This window comes from Alexandromys fortis, unplaced genomic scaffold (genome assembly GCF_014885135.2).
Source record: "Alexandromys fortis isolate MF-2015 unplaced genomic scaffold, M_Fortis_MF-2015_v1.1 scaffold_22, whole genome shotgun sequence".
Lineage (NCBI taxonomy): Eukaryota > Metazoa > Chordata > Mammalia > Rodentia > Cricetidae > Alexandromys > Alexandromys fortis.
The window spans coordinates 12,232,679-12,251,263 of record NW_026067900.1 but is presented as its reverse complement, the minus strand read 5'-3'; the positions used below and the strand labels follow the sequence as shown (position 1 = coordinate 12,251,263).

The following is an 18,585-nucleotide window of genomic DNA, read 5'->3' as shown; positions in this document are numbered from 1 at the left end:
AATTAGTGGTGGGCCCGTAGCATGAAACTGAGAATAAATAAGACTTAGAGAGATGGAGGGCAACTAATTTGCTCAATCTTTTGAGAGAAGATATCATAAAACTATTTTGCTTTTCAGTTAAAGTCAGAAAACCCAAGGGTACACAATTCCTTTGTTGTGGAGAATGAGAGCCCAGATGTGCTGATACACCATCCAGTAAATTTTCTCTACACCACAAGGATTAAAACTCTGAAATCTGCCCAAGACATCCCTGCTCAAAATACCAACACTTTACACATTGCTTATCTGTGAATGTTGAACTCCAAGAGGTGTGGATATCTAAGACAACTCAGCTGGCTTTATTTATCCTCCTGCCGGTTCTTAACAACTAACTGTAAGTTAACACTGCCCTCTAGAGGGCTCCTGCTTGGTCTCCAGTTCAGTTTCATACCCACTGAGCAGCCTTTCCTTTTCTAGTGTGTCCAGTCAATTGTTCTCAACAGCATATTCAGTACATAATTAGATAGACACAGTCAGTCATCACCAAGAAGGCAAAGACATGTTTTCTCAGCATGTGGCATAGTTCTCCCTCATTTCACAGAAGCTTTGCATCATTCACTTGAACTCATGTATATGGTCTCATCTCCACAAACTGACAGAAAACAAACCCCAATATCCAACTCCAAAGGCAGCATCGATCTCTAACTATGTATAACATTCAATGGAGTCCAAGTATTAAACTAAGAACATGGAGTACAAGCCACTGAAGACCCTTATCAGAGGCGGTTATCAAACTGAAAGGAGCTGAGTGGAATCCCTCTTCTGTGTTCTGTCTCTAGTTCCATCACCAGACATCCACACAAAAACAGCTAAGGCGACCGACCGTGCAGCCGTCTGTGTTTTTTTTCATTTGGTTTTAATCCTTTCCAACATGTGCTGCAAAGTCTACTGAGTCTCGGGACTCTTAGATTCTATGATCGCTTCTGCTGAAAAGATGTGTGACCCAGCTGCCCTTCAACCCCCCCCCCGAGTTTCAATTCCTTCCCCTTTAAAATGAGGGCCTGTGTTTAATTAGCTCAAAAGACCCTTGTACAGCCTTAATCCGTAAACTCTCCACAATCAGTTCTTCTGAGCACTAAATCTAGAGTCCAGAAAATCCATGTTCCAGGAGAGTTCTATTTAGCATCACTAAGAGTCTATGTTGGGAATAAGTTGCTTTAGCAGCAGGTCAAAGAGCTAGGGCAATCATAAGTAATACTTACATGGCTATTTCAAATATCAAAATATTCACATGAGTACATGCCACTGGGAACAATAATAACTTCCCCGAGAAGTTTCAAACACCCAAATACCTCCTATGATTTTTTATGATATCTTTTACTCTGATAACTAAGCTGTAAAAAAAAAAACTGCACTCAATATGACAAACTTAAATGAAACCAAGTAGTACACACCTGCAGTACAAACTGCGTTTGGAGGGCTAAGGGTGGAAGATCGTGTAGTCAGCCTTGAGACCTTGTCTCAAAAACTAAGCAAAGGTCTGAAGGTATAGTTTAGATGTTAGAGTGCTTGCCTCGTTATACATGAAGCCCCGGGTTTGGGCACCGGAACTGTGTAAATTGAGTATACTGGCATACGCCTCTAGTCTCAGCACTCAGGAGGTAGAATCCAGGGGATCAGAAATTCAAGGTCATCTTCAGCTACATATTAAGTTCAAGGCCAGCCTGAGATAAATGATATCGTGTGTGTGTGTGTGTGTGTGTGTGTGTGTGTGTGTGTCAAACTAGCCACATTCACAGTGAATAGTCGTGACTACTAATAAAAATCAAAAGCCTTTTGATGTCAATCAAATATTACTCCTCTCCTAAAACAAGCTGAGTAATTGAGCACATAAAATATAACCTAATATCTTTATTTCTGCTTACCTCTCCATAAATTCTTCTTGACTTAATACTTTAGTAACGAATTAATGAACTAAATTAATGTCAATTCCCACCATAGTACTTAAAACCTTACAAAATCTAATGTATAACACATCTGAAGGGATATTTTTGGACAAACTAATTGAAGCCACTCAGAAACATTTCCATGTCTTTCAAACAGGCCACCAATCACTTTCGTACTAGCTCTGACAATGTGGTTTTCTATGCAATTATTACCTACTAATACGAACCTTGTAAGCATTTCATTGCTGTGATTGACTCTGCCTCTAAGATATTTCACCTGTTAAATTCTCATATTTACAGGGAAAATATGTGCCAAACAACTAATACCCTGAATGGCTTCTCTTTGTGACCTAAAATGGTCAGTACCTTGAGAATACATTTTCTTGTTTGTCAACCTCAGTATAGATCCTTAGCAGAAATTCAAGGATTTAAATGATCATAAATAGGAAAAACTGCACTGAAGGATGAGGCTATGGCCTGTGTTATGAGCCAAGAGATCTAGAGTCTGAACTGCTGAGGATGTGCAAACCTTGTGCTCAAACAAGACTGCCCAGATACCAAAGATCAACACAATGGGGAGAAGCCACCAGCTGAAGTCAGAAGAACGCATTCTGTAATTTTAGTATGGTGTGTGAAAGAACTGCATGTCCACTGAGGCTCACTTCCTCTGAAGTCAGATGGCAGAGTGACTGAAGGCGCAGGAACTAGAATCAGCTCCTGTCAAAGAGAGACCAGCATGCTGAATGATGCTTTTAATGTCGCTACACTCAATCTGCTACTGTCTTTCAAGACATCTTGGAAATACATTTGCCATAGAGTTTGGCATTCATGGACACTGATGGAAGAAAGAAAAAAAATATAAATACATGTCAACCATCGTCCCACTCCCATCCACAGGTTCTGCCCAAGTTCCTTGGATTTCAACAACCAAAGACCACAATTACCAGGTGGTGGGGACATCTGTATTACATATACACAGGTTCTTATTTTGTGTCACTGTGTCCCTGAAAAATACAGTATGATGCCTATATACATAGTGCTTGTACTATATTAAGTAATATAAGCAACTCAGAGATTGTCTGAAGAAAGAAGCAATAGATGCATAGGTTATATATAAATATTATGGAATTTTATATAAATAACATGAGTATTCAGAGATTCTGTGTAGGGTCCTGGAAATAATCACTTGTGGATACTAAGGACAATTTATAAATAAAAAAAATCCTATGTTCACACACTGAAGTTGTCAATATTGTTAAAATGTATACACAATCTAAAGCAAACTGTATTCAACACAGTCTTAAAGTGTCTAAGATATTTTTCATGGAAATAGAACAATTTCCTAAAATTCAAATGGCATTGCTGAGACTCCCAAATACCCAAACCCATCTCAAGTGAAAAGAACAAAGTTGGAGGAGGCATCATGTTTCCTGACTTCAAAAGTTACTATAAAGCTTTTGTAATCAAAGCACCATAATACTGGCACGGAAAATTTCACAAAGGAAGCATGAAGTGTTCTTATCAATCAATTAGCAAGATGGCTAGCTACAAAAGCAGGGCAATCAGAGTTTCATCTGTGAAATCCATATAAGGATGAAAGGACAGAACTGGCTTCACAGTCTGGCCTCCATGCATGCCAGGAATCTCCCCCTCCCACATACACTAAAAGAATAACAATAATAATGATAAATTTTAAATGGTAGCCATATGAGGCAGATCATATGCTATCATGCTTGATTGGCCATTTCATAAGCATTGTAGAATATCACATTGTAAATAACATACATAATTTTTTCAATTTTAAGAATTTATATTTTTACACTTCAACTTCTACAGATATAAATAAGTAATTGATATATCTGGATCTGATATGCTTATGGCATCATCACCACTACCCCCATGGAGAAATAGCACGAAGTCAGCAGAGGAACCCCAGAACTGTGTCAGAGGTGGCATATTGCCAAACACCCTTAAAACAAGGAACTTGAAGTGTACCCTCTGAGAAACCCTCATCCAGATGCAGTTTCCATCAACCTGACAAAAATGCTTGTTCCTAGAGCAAGCTAACATAATTCTAATTCCCAAATGAAATGCTATAAGACTTAGCGAAAACAAAACAGGTATCACACGTTGGGATGGATCCAGTATGCTCAGGTCAGTGGTCAGATGAAGAGAAAGTCAATTTCCAGTCTTACATGTGAAAGACCCTGCACCAGGCAGGATATGGTGGCACTCTATAGACTGGGGTATAAAAAAAAGCTGTTTCTCTTTCCCCTGCCAGGTCAATCTGACTGTGTCAGGACATCCCGTGCAAACATGCAGTAAGCTTCTGATGCCTCTCAGGAGTTCCCACGGTGCATCTGCCCAGGCCAGGACTTTAGTGCACACACCCCAATGAAAAGTTCTTGAAAAATGAAACAATCCTGAATCTACTGATGGGTTTATTATAGCTTATACGTTCTACAATAATTATGGAACTTGGTGCATTGAGAACATTGAACACTTGAAAGCAAATGCTAGATTGAAGCTGTTCCACCAGGTTAGAAGCTGTTGTTGTCATTGTCATCATCGTCATTGTTTTGTTGTTGTTTGCTGTTGCTGCTACTCCTGTCTGAAGGGGGTATCTTCCTTCTGAAAACCTAGTGCCCCATTTGTAGACCCAAAAAGATAATATGAAAGGCTATTCCATGCTTTGGCTGTACAATGCTGAATCCTGAGAAGTGAATTCTTTTGGTCTCTACTCTCTGGAACATAGGGCACCTGTAAGGCAGATTCATCCACAAATAAAAGCCACGTAAATGTGAGGCAAATGTGGAAAGAGTTAGTACTCACAATTCATAACATGTGTTGGGTGGGTGGGGGCCTCCCCTCCCCTTGTGGCCAGGACTAGAATCCACCTCCCTCTAAGGAGCACCCTGCCCCTGCCCTCTTACACGTTTTGATCTGACATTGAGGGAATTTTTCTTCTCTCCCTGTCTTTTTTCTTGGCTGGAACTGCAATGAGGGTAAGAGACTTTTCACTTACTCACTGGTTCAGAGATTGTAATCTGCCTCCTTGAACTTCACTCATTTCTGCCAAATCTCTTGGCAATGGAAAAATGTCTCACGAGCGTGCAGGAACTTGCAGCAAGAGCTGGAGTTCATTAGCTTCTATTCAGTGTTCTTCCTATTATCAACGCACTTGGAGGTTAAACACAATCCGTTCTCCATGTGTTATTTCTCAGATGGAAATAGGTCTTCTAAAACAAAGTCTCTCGAACTATAGAGAGAGTTGAAGACTCTTTTGAAAAATCCGCAAAGATCTGGGTCCCACCTCCAGAGTTCTGATCCCACAGGTCTGGAATGGAGCACGAAAACATTTATTGAAGTAAATCCCCAGGCCAACTTGACAAGGGGGATCTAGAGACCATATTTTGATAATTATCTTTTTAGAACGTCTTGCCACACTCTCCCTAGCATTCAAATCAATTCAAAGGAGCTTATATGAGGATACTGGATTGTAAGTGATGATTGATGTCAAACTTGTCTTATGCAAATTGCAACTATGACCTTAGGGCTATTATAATTTCCCATGCATTAGCTAAATTTGAGCAGGGTTTATCTCCTGTGTTTGTGTACTAGCATTGCATAACTACCTATGCTATGAATCATTTGTGAGCTGGCACTCCAGACTTCAGAGGGAAGCTAGACAAGCCAGGTGTCCTGTACTAGCAATCTGGAGCTCAATTTGTGGGTCTCTCCTCACACCAAGAACCTTGTCCAAGAGAGACTAGATGAATAAAGAAAAGACAACTTAAGGAATTTGATATTTGCCCTTAAACTGAGCAGGATATCTGAACAAAGTATATTCCAAATGCTGGTAAACAAGACAAAACCTTCCTTATGCCAACAGACAAGGAACTTTGGGGACCTGCTTGGGAAAAGAGTACAGTCATGATCATGGGATAGAAAACGAGCCAAGGCAAAGCACAACCCAGTGCTCATTTTCATAGTATTGCTACTACCGCAGGGCCTGTCCTGTCTTTGGATTAGTATTCATTGTATTAAAAAGAATTCCAGTTTCTTTCAACCATGTAGAACGTAAGTTTTGCATCTTTAAGTCACAAATAGAAGAAAACAGAATTCTAAGAATAAGGAAATGTAATGAGAAACTAAGTACTACAGAAAGGGAGAACATTAGGACCTCACATTAGCACAATCCTTATCAGTTTCTTCACTCAATCTTTGGAGGTGTTTGTTCTTATAAAGACAGTTCAATCACTTAGTGCTCTAGGATTTTGTTGCAGTTGTTTCAGGTCATGGGTTTCTGGGTTCTGGTGCATGCATGAGTACAGGCATGTGTGCATGCATGCATAGAAACTAAACACGGTGTTTTAAAAATATAAAGCAAGTTTCCTACCACTGGACTATATCCCCAACTGTGGGTTCTTTAAGTACGGAAGAGTTCTTTTCATTAGTTTAAATCTTAATATGTCAGTAAGTGTTTTATGGATACCTGTTAAAAAAAGACTAAATATATTTAGAGGGGCATACAATTTCCCTGCATACAAACAGCTTTAAGTTTGGTGTCACATATAGAGAATTAAACAAATAAACAAATAGGTAGTCAGGTAACATTTTATGGACCCAGTTTAATACAAAATAACATCTAAAATATAAATTAGGGGGGAAATGGAACTATTCAGATACATCTTCAAAAAACATTGCTGAGTGATGATATAAGACATGATAAATAATATCACATTTCTCACTAAAAACTAATGCTTAGCAGATATGCTTTTACAAAACACAATAAGAAAACAAGCCAATAAAAGGCCATATTGAGCAAACTCTTTGCCTAATTCTACATGTCTGACGATAAAGGAGATGAAAAATGGTCGATGTCATTAATTGTAAGGAAAATGTAAATTAAAACTATGAATTAAAATAATTTCAGCTGTATTACAATATCTAGAAGTTTTAGGACGTCTGGCTGTATCTGGTGTTAGTATCCTGTATCAGGATGGGAGGCAGTGTCACCTACTCATGTGAGTGATGGGCAAACACTGGAACTAGCTTGAAATAGTTGAGTGGCTTCCCAGGTTAAATAAAATCTGTCCATACAAGTCCACAGCACCCAGAGGGATTTAACTAAAGAACTGAGAACCGTTTTCTATGAAAGAACACATGTGTGAATGCCCATCACTGCTTTACTTTTGAAAACTGAGAGCTGTAAACAACACAGTAACAAACCTCATCTGGATGAGTAAATGAACAGAAATGTCTACATAGTGGACCGATACTACCTACATACCACGAAGGACTGAACTATGAATACAGCCAATAAAAAAGACCCTCAAAGAATTCAACCTCCTCCAAAATAATAATATCCACATGACTGTATGAGCAATTTTGAAAAACACAAATTAATCCATAGTGGCAACAGCAGGTTAGATGCCTTCATGATAAAAAAAAAAGTACTGAATAAATAAGTGATAGATAAGACATAGCACAAAATAATAAAAGCTATACACAATTAACATTATGCCTAACATTATGAAAAGGAAAAATCTGAAAGCCTCACCTCCAGAAGCTGGTACCCACTCTGTTCCCTCTTACTCAAGATACTAAAGTCATAGATAAAATAATAAGGCAAGAGAAAGATACAAAATGATGAAACTAAGAAAGGAAGAAGTCAAATTATCCTTATTCATAGATGACATAATTCTATACTTAAAAGACCCTACAGACTCCAACAGAAACCTCTTAGATTTAATTAACACTGTAGGTAAAGTCACAGGATACAAATTAACATGAAAAATTCAGTAGCTTTCATGTATACCAATAGTTAAGTTGCTGAGAAATAAATTTAGAAAAATAATCCGTTTCACAACAGTTCCAAAGGACCTAGGAATAGGCGTTACCTAGCAGTGAAAAAAAACACTACAATAAAAAATTTAAAACTCTCAAAAAAGAAATTAAAGAAGATACTAGATGATGGAAGTACCTTACATGCTTCTGGATTGATACAATCACCATTATAAAATGGCTATCCTGCCCAAAGGAATCTGCAGATTCAACGCAATCTCAAAAAAAAAAAAAAAAAAAAACCAATATCATTCTTCACAGACCTAGAAATATCAATCTTAAAATGCATACAGAAACATAAAGACTGTGAATAGCCAAAAAGTCCTTAACAGAAGTGGTACTGCTGGAAGTATCACAATACTTTACCTCAAAGTATGCTCCAGAGGGGCTGGAAAGGAGGGTCAGTGGGTAAGACCATTTTCTACACAAACATGAGAATCTGAGTTCTAATCCCACCACATAGCCTAGTGTGCCTGTAATCCAAGGATTAGGGTGTGAAGACAGGTGTATTCTGGGGGCTTATTGAACAGTCATCCTAGCCCCATGGAGAGCTTCCCCATCTCCCCATGGAGAGAGACCCCATCTCAAGAGAACAAGATGAATGGAGAAGGATACCCACTGATCACCTAATTTATTTAAAAAAAAGGAATCAAAAATATACTGGAAAAGAGGTAGCCTATTCAAAAATGATCTTGCAAAACTAGATACTTGCATGTAAAATAATGGAATTAGATCCATATCTATTTCTCAACTGCTCAAAAAAACTCAAAGTAGATTAAAGACTTTAGTTTAAAACTGACACCTGAAATAGCTTGAAGAAAACATAGAGTGTATACTTCAAATACAAATATAGGAAAGAATCCTCTGACTAAGATCCTAATGCACAGGAATCAGCCCTTAGAGTTAACCAAGTACACTACATGAAATTCTTTTTGCACAGGAAAGAAAACTATCCACAGAGCAAACAGACAATCTAAACAGTGGAACAAAATCTTTGCCAGTCATACATCAGACAGGTGGTTATATCTATACAATATAAAGAACTAGAAAATAAAACATCAAAATCAATTCTTTCAATTAACAAACAGTCTAATTAAATGAACAGTTTCTCAAGAGAAGAAAAAACACACAGCATATAAGTACCTTAACACTGTTCAACATTGTTAGTCATTAAGGAAATGCAAGTCATGACTGCTTTAAGATTTCATCTTACCCCAGTCAGAACGACTATCTTCAAGAAACAACAAATGCTGGCCAGGATATTGGGAAAGAGGAATACTTATTCACTGCTGGTGGGAGTGGAAATCGGCACAACCACTACAGAAATCAGTATGGAAGTGCCTCATTAAATTAAAAATAGGACTTCCACATGACCCAGCTCTTCCCCTCTTGGATATACACCCAAAGGACTGTGTATCTTGCCAGAGAATACCTGCACATTCATGTTTATGGCTGCATTGTTCCCACCAGCAAGGAAATGGGACAAGCCTAGATGTCCAACCCAGGTGAATGAATAATGGAAACACAGTGCCTGTGTGTGTGTGTGTGTACATGTGTGTGTATGTGTGTGTGATGGAATTTTATTCATCTGTAAAGGAAAACAAATTGCATGAAAACCTGGAAAGTATTACATTAAATGGGGTAACTCTTACTTAAACAAAAATCACATGTTCTCTCTCATATACCTGTTCTCACTTATCATGTTTCTCTAATTTTGCTGAAGTCAGTATGGGTACAGGCTAGGAAACTAGAAAGGAGACCATGGGATGATACTGAAGAATGAATGACAATCAAATTTACACATTAGACAGAGAAGCTGGAAAGAAGGATATGGGTGGTGGGTAAAAGAGAAGGATAAATAATCAACAAAAGCTAGGTTTTTCAAAAATGAAAACCTAGTTCTATATGTATTAAATTTTAAAATATCTAAATAAAATTTGGGGAGGATAGATTGGAGTTGTCTGAGGCTATGAGAAGAGTGTCAGGGCCCAGCCTTAATGGGGTCTGCATATTCAGGGTAGGGGCATGAGAATTAGAAATATTAGGCAGGAGGAAGAGAGATACAAAAGAAAAAGAAAAGAGACACAGAATAGAAGTGAAAACTGAATTCTTCTGAATTTATTTTCTATATGCTTATAAACCCCAATCCAAAAGGAGGAGGAAGAAGGCCAAAAGACCCCTTTAACATGATCCAAAGAACAAACAAAGCAATTACCTGCTTCAATACCTGAAACATCAAGCAACTATATCCTGAGTTAAGTAGTCTGTTGTTTGGGCAAGACATGCAATGACCATACCTTGGACCAAGCATCCTGTAGGCATCCACTCCCTGGGTCAAGCCTCCTGTCATATCCTTGAAGGAGCAGGAATAGGCTTGAATTCGCTGACCTCTGGTCAAGGTGGAACAGATCCACTTCTCTTGGCTCCCACAGAAGAGATACAGGAAAGATATTCTTGTTAGATTCATGGTCTTGAAGTGCGTGTGTGTGTGTGTGTCTGTGTGTGTGTGTGTGTTACACTGTATCACTGTGCACACTTTAAACTTGTACAATGTTACATATATTGTAGGCTGTAATAGATCATTGCCTATTTTAAAACTGATTATCTAAATTTACTACTCATGAAGAGAAGGTGTAGGAAAAACACTGACCAGGGTGGGCCATTATGTAGGACCATCTTCTATCCACTTGTTCAGGACAGTTACAGTTTATACCCCTTGCCTGGCATCCTTATTAAATGTCCTTTCATTCTCAAAAGAACCCTAATTTGTAAATAACCTATCACGTGCTCATAGTCACTGTGTGCTTAGCCAACCTAAGAAGAAGCACTGTCTTCCCCTTAGAAAAATCAAACTGAAAATCACCGAAGCCCTAATAGCAAACGTTCAGGGAGGTGTGTCAGCCTCAACTTTCAAACTAAGAGCACAACAGATAAAGCAAAGTATACCCGACTTTCCATGGAAAACTCCAAGCAAGAGCAAAGGGGCAACATCATTTCAAAGACAGTAGCTTCCATTCTGAGTTTGCACTTGCTAGTGATAGGACTGGGTTGACTACTGGGAAGACTTAGCTTCAAGAGTAGCAATTACAAACACACGGACGTGAAGCAAGACAACTGTGACAAGGCCTGGGACAGGGCCAGCTCACTCTAATGCTATTATTTCTTTAGAGTCAAACAAGTTTTTACGACAAGAACGGAAATTTAGTTCAAGAACTTTGAGCTTCTTGCTTCCTATTGTCTTCAATGTACTGAGAAATTACACATGTATTTATTTTTGGTTTTGTTTGTGTGGCACTGGGGGTTGCAAGAGTAGGCACAATGTAAATATTTGTTAAATAATAAGTGAAGTAATTGTCATTCAATTATTCTAATTTTTCCTTATACAAAATTAAGAATGTTTGTCATAGACTACTGCTGTTACAACATCAGTTGCTCCTAGGACAAAGCCTCTTGACTGAGTATTCAAACACAGTGAGAAATGGTGTTATGCACCTGTTTTGTACTAGAGACCATTAAACTCAAAAAAAAAAAAAACGATGTAGTTAAGAGAATTAAATTGAGTTCTAAGTGCAGAAAAAATCAAATCGTGTTTTTTAATATGGAATGGGGGTCAAGGGAAGTCCAATTCGAAGACCTCATGCTTTCATCTCTAAATAGACATTCAAAATCTTTAACAGATGAGGGACGGGAAGGGTTAGGCTCTGACCTTTAATGAGAAACTCCTTTGACCCTCGTTTATTTTTTCTTCACTCCTCATTCAATGCTCAAGAGCCAGGAATGAACCTCAGGCCACAGGTGTGCAGTGCACGTGCTGTTAATCTGTCCTGCTGAATTTCTGAATTTGTCCGACAAAAAGACTGAAGTGGTCTTTCTGTCAAGTCTTGTTAACTAAAATTTAATGGGCCCTCCTTAGAGCTTCATCTTCAGTTAACTAAGCTAGATATAGATGCCAAGGTTAAAGGCAGCAGATGCAAAGCTCGCAATGGGCCCATACGGAATAACATCTGCTTTTAATGGAAGACACATACATGCTAAGGGATAACCTTGAATACCGTAAGTTAATGGGTGACCTTCATAGCAATGAGAAAACACAAACTCTGCATATGACAGGGCACCAGCACAGCTCCCTTGCGTGGTAAGTTCATTTAATTTAAGCATGCAAGTCAGCTCATATTTGAATCTTATTGGCCTCCTACAAGACAGAGCACATAAGAGCAATGCAGCAAAGAAAGAAAATATCCTTAATGATCATAGAGGGAGCCTAGCCAGTCCCCCCAAAGATCACAAGCCCTGCACGATCTTTCTACCTACTTCTGGAATGGAGATTGCACAGAAATGGAGATTGCACGGACATAGTTTCCATCTCAAACATCCACTAGACACATCAAGTGCAGGCACTAACAAAGGGGAACCAGCACTCACCAGGCTCACTCAGAGTGCTGACACACTGGTGAGCAGAACTGTGTTTGCACTCCGTTGCTTCCAAAGGAATCCTTCCTGGACACATTTAAATTGCAGGGCTCACATAATAAAAATTGCCTGTTCTCCACTTACTCAAATAATGCATTTTCCTCATTGCTGTATTTTGATTTCCGTGTTAGATCGGGACAACATTATGGTCTAAGAAAATTATGGTGTATAAAAGATCAGCCTAGGGTTAGATGTGGTAGTGGAAAATATTCTGGCAGGTACAGTTCGTGGAGTGTGTTGCAATTGCTTTTTAAAACTCTGAAAAGCTAATGTTGAGAAACTTTATAGAAATCAAGGTGCTATTAGCAAGGCCTGTTGACAGAGACAACTGGGTAGAAATAAACCCATGTCATAAAAATACCATGAATTTTCTTCCTCCAGCAGTGGCCTGCCATCTAGTGGATGCATTGCAATACAGCCAGGAGTTGCTTTACTTAAAATCAACCATATCAATTGAATAATGCAGTAGTGTCTTTTGAATAAGAACAGAGGCCTTTGTTCTAGTTGGCGGACCTCAAAATAAAGCCTATCTGGTTTCTAAAGAACCATGGTGCAGTCTGTCCTCGCTTGCTTCTCTGCTGCTGTGACAAAATCAGCTGCGGAGAAGGAAGGATTTATTTCATCTTACAGCCCAGCACTGAGGAAGTCGGGGAAGGAGCTGGAGGCAGGAACCTAGCAGCAGGAATGGCAGGAAAGGCCATGGAGGGACTGGGCTTTCTGACCTGCTTGCAGGTTCTTATGCAGCAATCTGTCTTATACAACCCAGGACCACATAGCCAGGGTTGCACCACCTATAGTAAAGCCCTCTTCCCTCCGAGAGCAATCGAGAAAATGCTCCTCATGCATGCCCATACACCAACATGATGGGACCAGTTCCTCAGCTGAGATTCCCTCTTCCAACGTGTCTGCAGTTTTTGCCAAGTCAACAAAAACTAGCCAGCCCAGTCTTTACTGAGAGAATATCACTTTTGTACTTATTCTCACCAAAAACCAAGTCTTATTAAATCCAATCCAAAGTAAATAAAAAAGAATTATTAATATTCATTCTATTTATGTGTCTTCTGTGCCAATTCCTTAAATTATTATAGTATATCACACTTTAATTGGAATATTAGTGCCAAAAACATCAAGTGATTACCTATCAATTAACTTTAAAGACAGACATTAAAGAAATACAAAATATCTGCCCTTCAATTGAAGAATGGATGAAGAAAGTATGGAATATATACATATTAGAGTACTACTCAGCAGTAAAAAACAAGGACTTCTTGAAGTTTGCAGGCAAATGGATGGAAATAGAAAACACTATCCTGAGTGAGGTAAGCCAGACACAAAAAGCCGAACATGGGATGTACTCACTCATATTTGGTTTCTAGCCATAAATAAAGGACATTGAGCCTATAATTCGGGTTCTTAGAGAAGCTAAATAAGGAGAACCCAAAGAAAATCATATAGGCATCCTCCTGAATATTAACCTTCATCAGGCGATGAAAGGAGACAGAGACAGAGACCCACATTGGAGCACCGGACAGAAATCGCAAGGTCCAAATCAGGAGCAGAAGGAGAGAGAACACAAGCAAGGAACTCAGGACCGCGAGGGGTGCACCCACACACTGAGACAATGGGGATGTTCTATTGGGAACGCACCAAGGCCAGCTGGCCTGAGTATGAAAAAGCCTGGGTTAAAACCGGTCTAGCTGAACATAGCGGACAATGAGGACTACTGAGACCGCAAGAACAATGGCAATGGGTTTTTAATCCTACTGTACCTATTGGTTACGTGGGAGCCTAGGCAGTTTGGATGCTCACCTTACTAGACCTGGATGGAGGTGGGTGGTCCTTGGACTTCCCACAGGGCAGAGAACCCTGATTGCTTTTTGGGCTGACGAGGGAGGGGGACTTGATTGGGGGAGGGGGAGGGAAAGGGGAGGCGGCGGTGGGGAAGAGACAGAAATCTTTAATAAATAAATAGATAGATAAATAAATAAATAAAAGAAATACAAAATATAAGAGATGCACTCAGAGTTTTACGATGTAGTCAGAAAGGAAAAAAAATCCAAATGAAACCATGAGTGTCTCCTTGTACAGTCCAAAGGAAAGAGCTCCGCCCCGGGAATTGTCAATGTGTACGAGTGACACTTAGGTTATGTTTGACAATAATGAATCCCCAGGCCGGAAAACAGTGAAGATGTCTTTTCCAGGTGGGGATCATTAATATCTTAATATAAAGGGGAGGGAGAAATGGATGTACAATGGGAAGACTCACAGGAGTGGCATCCCAAGGAAACCTAGGCTGACAGGTGGTGAGCTGAACGCCATCTGCAACACCAGGAAGGTCTTTGGGAAAATACTGTTACATTGAAGATACCATGGCAGTGCTCGGGTACTCCTTATTTGCCCTGTGCTGAGCAACCATTGGCAGACTGTGAGGGACACAAATGCTCCTAACTGGGTTCTGAAGAGTGGGGGAGAGGGCAAGAAATCTCACATATCCCACAAGGTAGTCCATATGCTGAAGGGTGGAGCCAAGCAGCCCTTGGGAGACTTAGTCCTCCCTCTAGAGAACCAATGTGCCACCCTCCCTCTAGCCATATCTATTCCTTTACTTCTCTGTGAAGACCCAAAAATGTGAGCCCATTTCCACCTTGCCTAATGGTCAGAGAGTTTGGAGGTTGGTAAAAATTGTTGACAACAACCAGGGCTAAACATCCTGGCTCAGAATGTGGTTACTTGGTTCTTTTGACATTAAGATGGTCCATACAGGTAGATCCACTCCATCCTGACTGATGATCTGGATATGCTCCTACTTTTGTAACAGGAGGTTTGACCTAGGGAATGGCTGCCTTCAGGATGTTTGATCTAGGGTGGTTTGACTGTCTAAACAACAGAACATAAATGGATTAATGGCTTAATGCCTCAAAGTGACGAAGCAATTACCTGTTCAGTTGTCCTTTGTATCGTGTTAAAGATACCTTGAGTTGCCTTCTTCCCCCTTTTGTATTGCAGTATAAAAGTGTACAGAAAATTAAACACAGGCGATTTTCAGTATTCACTGGAACTCCCTCCCAATACTACCCTATGTTTCTGTTTTATTGTTTTACTTGAGCCTTTGTATTCTTTACTAACTTTTCTGAGTCCCACACCCCTAGCCTTGTAAGTGATATTTTTGTCGAGGCTGGTCCCCAATACTTCTCCACAAACAAATTAACAATTTTAATTTATTACTTTAAAAATTGAGCAGTTTTTTATCTCATCTTAACAAGAGTTTTAATGTACCTTAAAGCACTTCTCCCTACAGTTAAATTTTTCTGTTCCCTACCTGCCTGTCCTCTGACTTTTTTTATAATAATTAAGTAATAATTAAAATTACCATTTGTTTTACATAAAACACACATATATAATATATATACATGTACTGTTTGTTTCTTTCCCGCAGTTTTAAAGCCCTGTAAGAGGTTTGATATCTCACAATTATAGTCAAAAATGTTGCTGTTCAGAACAAGTGTACAACTGCCTTATACACAAAGTAGTAAGAATGATGGTAGAACTTTCTTATTTCAAATTTTGTACACAGTACACAGTTGCTTGTTTTCTTTGGACTCTACTGCCTTCTACTGAGGAAGATTCACTAAGATAGTAACAGTTGCCTCTTTCTGAAACTGTAGTGATATTGAAGTTGGCAGTCACAATCTGTGCCCCAATTCAGGTCTAGACACCTATAAGCCAATTAAAAGAACCAAATTAAAAGTAGAAAGAAAAAAAAGAAGATTTATACAATGTGGCAACGTTGGAAAGAATGACAAAGAGATCCAGAAAATACCTCAAGTCTGGTTTGGTCTTCAGGGTCCTGTAATGAGATCAAAATTCAAATAGAGGGCCAAGGATCGCACATCTCGGCAGTCCTGGTCAAGATGTGGTTCCGCCCACCATTAACCATCTCTGTCTGGGCTTCAGTCTCATCCTGTAAGATGATCTGACAAGTTGTTGGAACTGTGTGAACTCTCTTTCTGGGAAACAAGATTCCCTCTGACTGGAGCCTTTTCCTTCACCCAGCAGGAGACTCCTGAGGAGATCCTTGCTTCTTTGGGGTCCAGTAGTCTGACAATCAGATTGAAATGAGGTGTCTCTTTAGAATATCTTCATCTGCCAAGTCGATTACAGTAGTGTCTACGTATGTTTCCTCATGACTCAGAACCTTGATTTAATCAAATGAATTAGATATGGAAAAAGATTTTTTTTTGGTCAGAGAACATAACTTCCTGCCAAGAACAGGACTTTTGTCTATAAAGCCTTCATTGCTCCAGACATATTTATAATAAATATCATATTTTCCTGTTTTAGACCCTCTGTGAAACCATCCTCACCAATAGTCAAGATTGCCACATAATTCTACAAGACGTTTCCTATCTCCCACTTGAGTGTTTCTCAACTGTATTTTCTTACCCTCCAGATTCTCCACTTAGGACATGAATGCATTCTGCCGTTTGTATCCGTGGGTATCATCCGCAGCAACCACAGTGGGGGCACACGGTTAACAGAGACATTGTGTCACACCTTGGCAAGCACCCAAATCTGATGAAATGCCTGGAGCCTTTGCTTAAGTGCTCACATTTCTTTCGTTTGTTCCTCAATTTCTTTAGGGAAATGATCTGTGTGCCCCCACCCCAGTTTCTTGTGGTTTTTCCTTTGTTTGTTTTGTCCCTATTCCGATATGGGAGTTTCTGCTTTATCTTTATTTCATTTTATTTTTACTACTTAGATGCCAGTCTGTTTTCTAACGAGAGACAGAAAGGGTGTAGATCTAGATAAGAAAGGGGATGGGGAGAAAGAGAGAAGCATAAAGACTTGGAGGCATCATTCCCAGGAATTTAATAGTCCATTACACACTGTGGCCACTAAGGCATTTGACTGCTGTTACCTGACTGTGGCAGACACCATCTCCTGTTAACTTTGCATCTGACTTTTCTGTCCAAGCCTAAGGAAGGGCAGAAATGCATATTGTCATTTCATTCTGAAACAATGTTCGCTCTATGGGTCCTAGATAGGTTTTGACTCTTTCAGGGTGGCTTTAAAATCTGTTAGGTAGAAGGCACTCTCTAGTACCCCTGTAACATCTCAGTGAGTCTAAATTATCACTATGATTATGTAATTATCATCACTTTAACCCTAAGAATCTTCACAAGAGAGTATGATCAGCTCCATGCCAGCTCACTGACCTCTGACCTCAAAACTGATTTGCCAGTGACTCTGGAAGTAAGACCCTCTGTTAGGAGAGTTTATTGGCATGCATACTATGTTTGTTTGGTGAACTATATTTGGGCTATGAACAGGAGTACAGGTGAGGGGCTAATCTGCAAATAGCACTTCTGATATGTTTTGACCTCCTTGTCTGATCCATCCCCCATCACCCTTTCTGTCACCAGACTGCACTGCTGGCTTAAGCTGTACTCATGGAAAATTTAAACCCACAACATCTTTTTCATATAAACTAAGTTCAAACCAGCTGCCCTGTCTACCTACCTAGCCAACCCATACTCGGTTTATTTTTTCATCCAATCATAGGACTCCCCTGGTAATGGTTAGCTTGTACATTTCTCCTCCCAGTCCGCACTGTGACCGAATGGAGGAAAACTGAGACCCAAAAGCCCCGGGTGTAAACTCCAGCTCTCCAACTAACTGTGCAACTCCAGGCAAGTCATTCTACTCCTCAGGGTCTCGTTTTCCTTGTAAAATAAAATCAGAGCCTTAGACAGTTTCTTAGAACCTTTCCGTGTGTACCCAGGCTGCTATCATGCTAAAGCCTGTTGAACAAGCATGCTCTTTAGTTTAGTGATGAAAAATTATTCAGGGAAGCCAATTAACTTGACTCACATCATAAACTACTGGATTCTGGCAGGCACAGCCTCAGTTCTGTGCTTCTTTCTCTATTAGAGTCAGCATCTATGTAGCATCCTCTAGTTCTGTTCCATCAATCTCTCCTTCTCCACCTTTGCCCATAGCTACCAACTATCTTCTTAGACTAGAAAATCCTTTTCCTATGGCCTCCAATTGTGTCCTTCTTCCCCTATGCCATACGACTTATCCAAGAGGTCATGTGCAACTTATTAATTCATCCCATGAATGCTGGGCTTCCTTTTCAATGTTTCTGAAAACAGTTCCTGGACCAGTACACACAGGAGTCTTGTCCCCAGTGTCATCAACCTCCCTCGGGCAGCATCTCTGCCCCCAGTTCCTTCTCCCTAAGTTTTCCTTGAGGTTTTGTTCAAACAATTGTCTTTTGTGGAAAGTCCCAGTATTCGTCTCGATACAAGTTTCTATACATAACCTCTGACCTTCAGACATT

At 39.7% G+C, this 18,585-nt stretch overlaps 1 long non-coding RNA gene across 6 annotated transcripts in view; it reads right to left on the bottom strand.

Annotated features, from left to right (window-relative positions):
* Positions 1 to 2,892: 2,892 nt before the first annotated feature.
* LOC126491253 (uncharacterized) overlaps positions 2,893 to 18,585 on the bottom strand; it is a 29,440-nt gene continuing 13,747 nt past the window's right edge. The window contains exons 3-8 of one of the 6 annotated variants that reach the window (XR_007589361.1): positions 17,161 to 17,217; positions 16,063 to 16,437; positions 15,180 to 15,234; positions 10,070 to 14,124; positions 4,951 to 5,262; positions 2,893 to 4,685 (exon numbers count right to left, since the gene is read on the bottom strand). This is a non-coding gene — a long non-coding RNA (uncharacterized lncRNA). The remainder of the gene's footprint in view (positions 4,686 to 4,950; positions 5,263 to 10,069; positions 14,125 to 15,179; positions 15,235 to 16,062; positions 16,438 to 17,160; positions 17,218 to 18,585) is intronic. The other 5 variants (XR_007589364.1, XR_007589362.1, XR_007589353.1 and 2 more) reach the window with 5 other exon arrangements.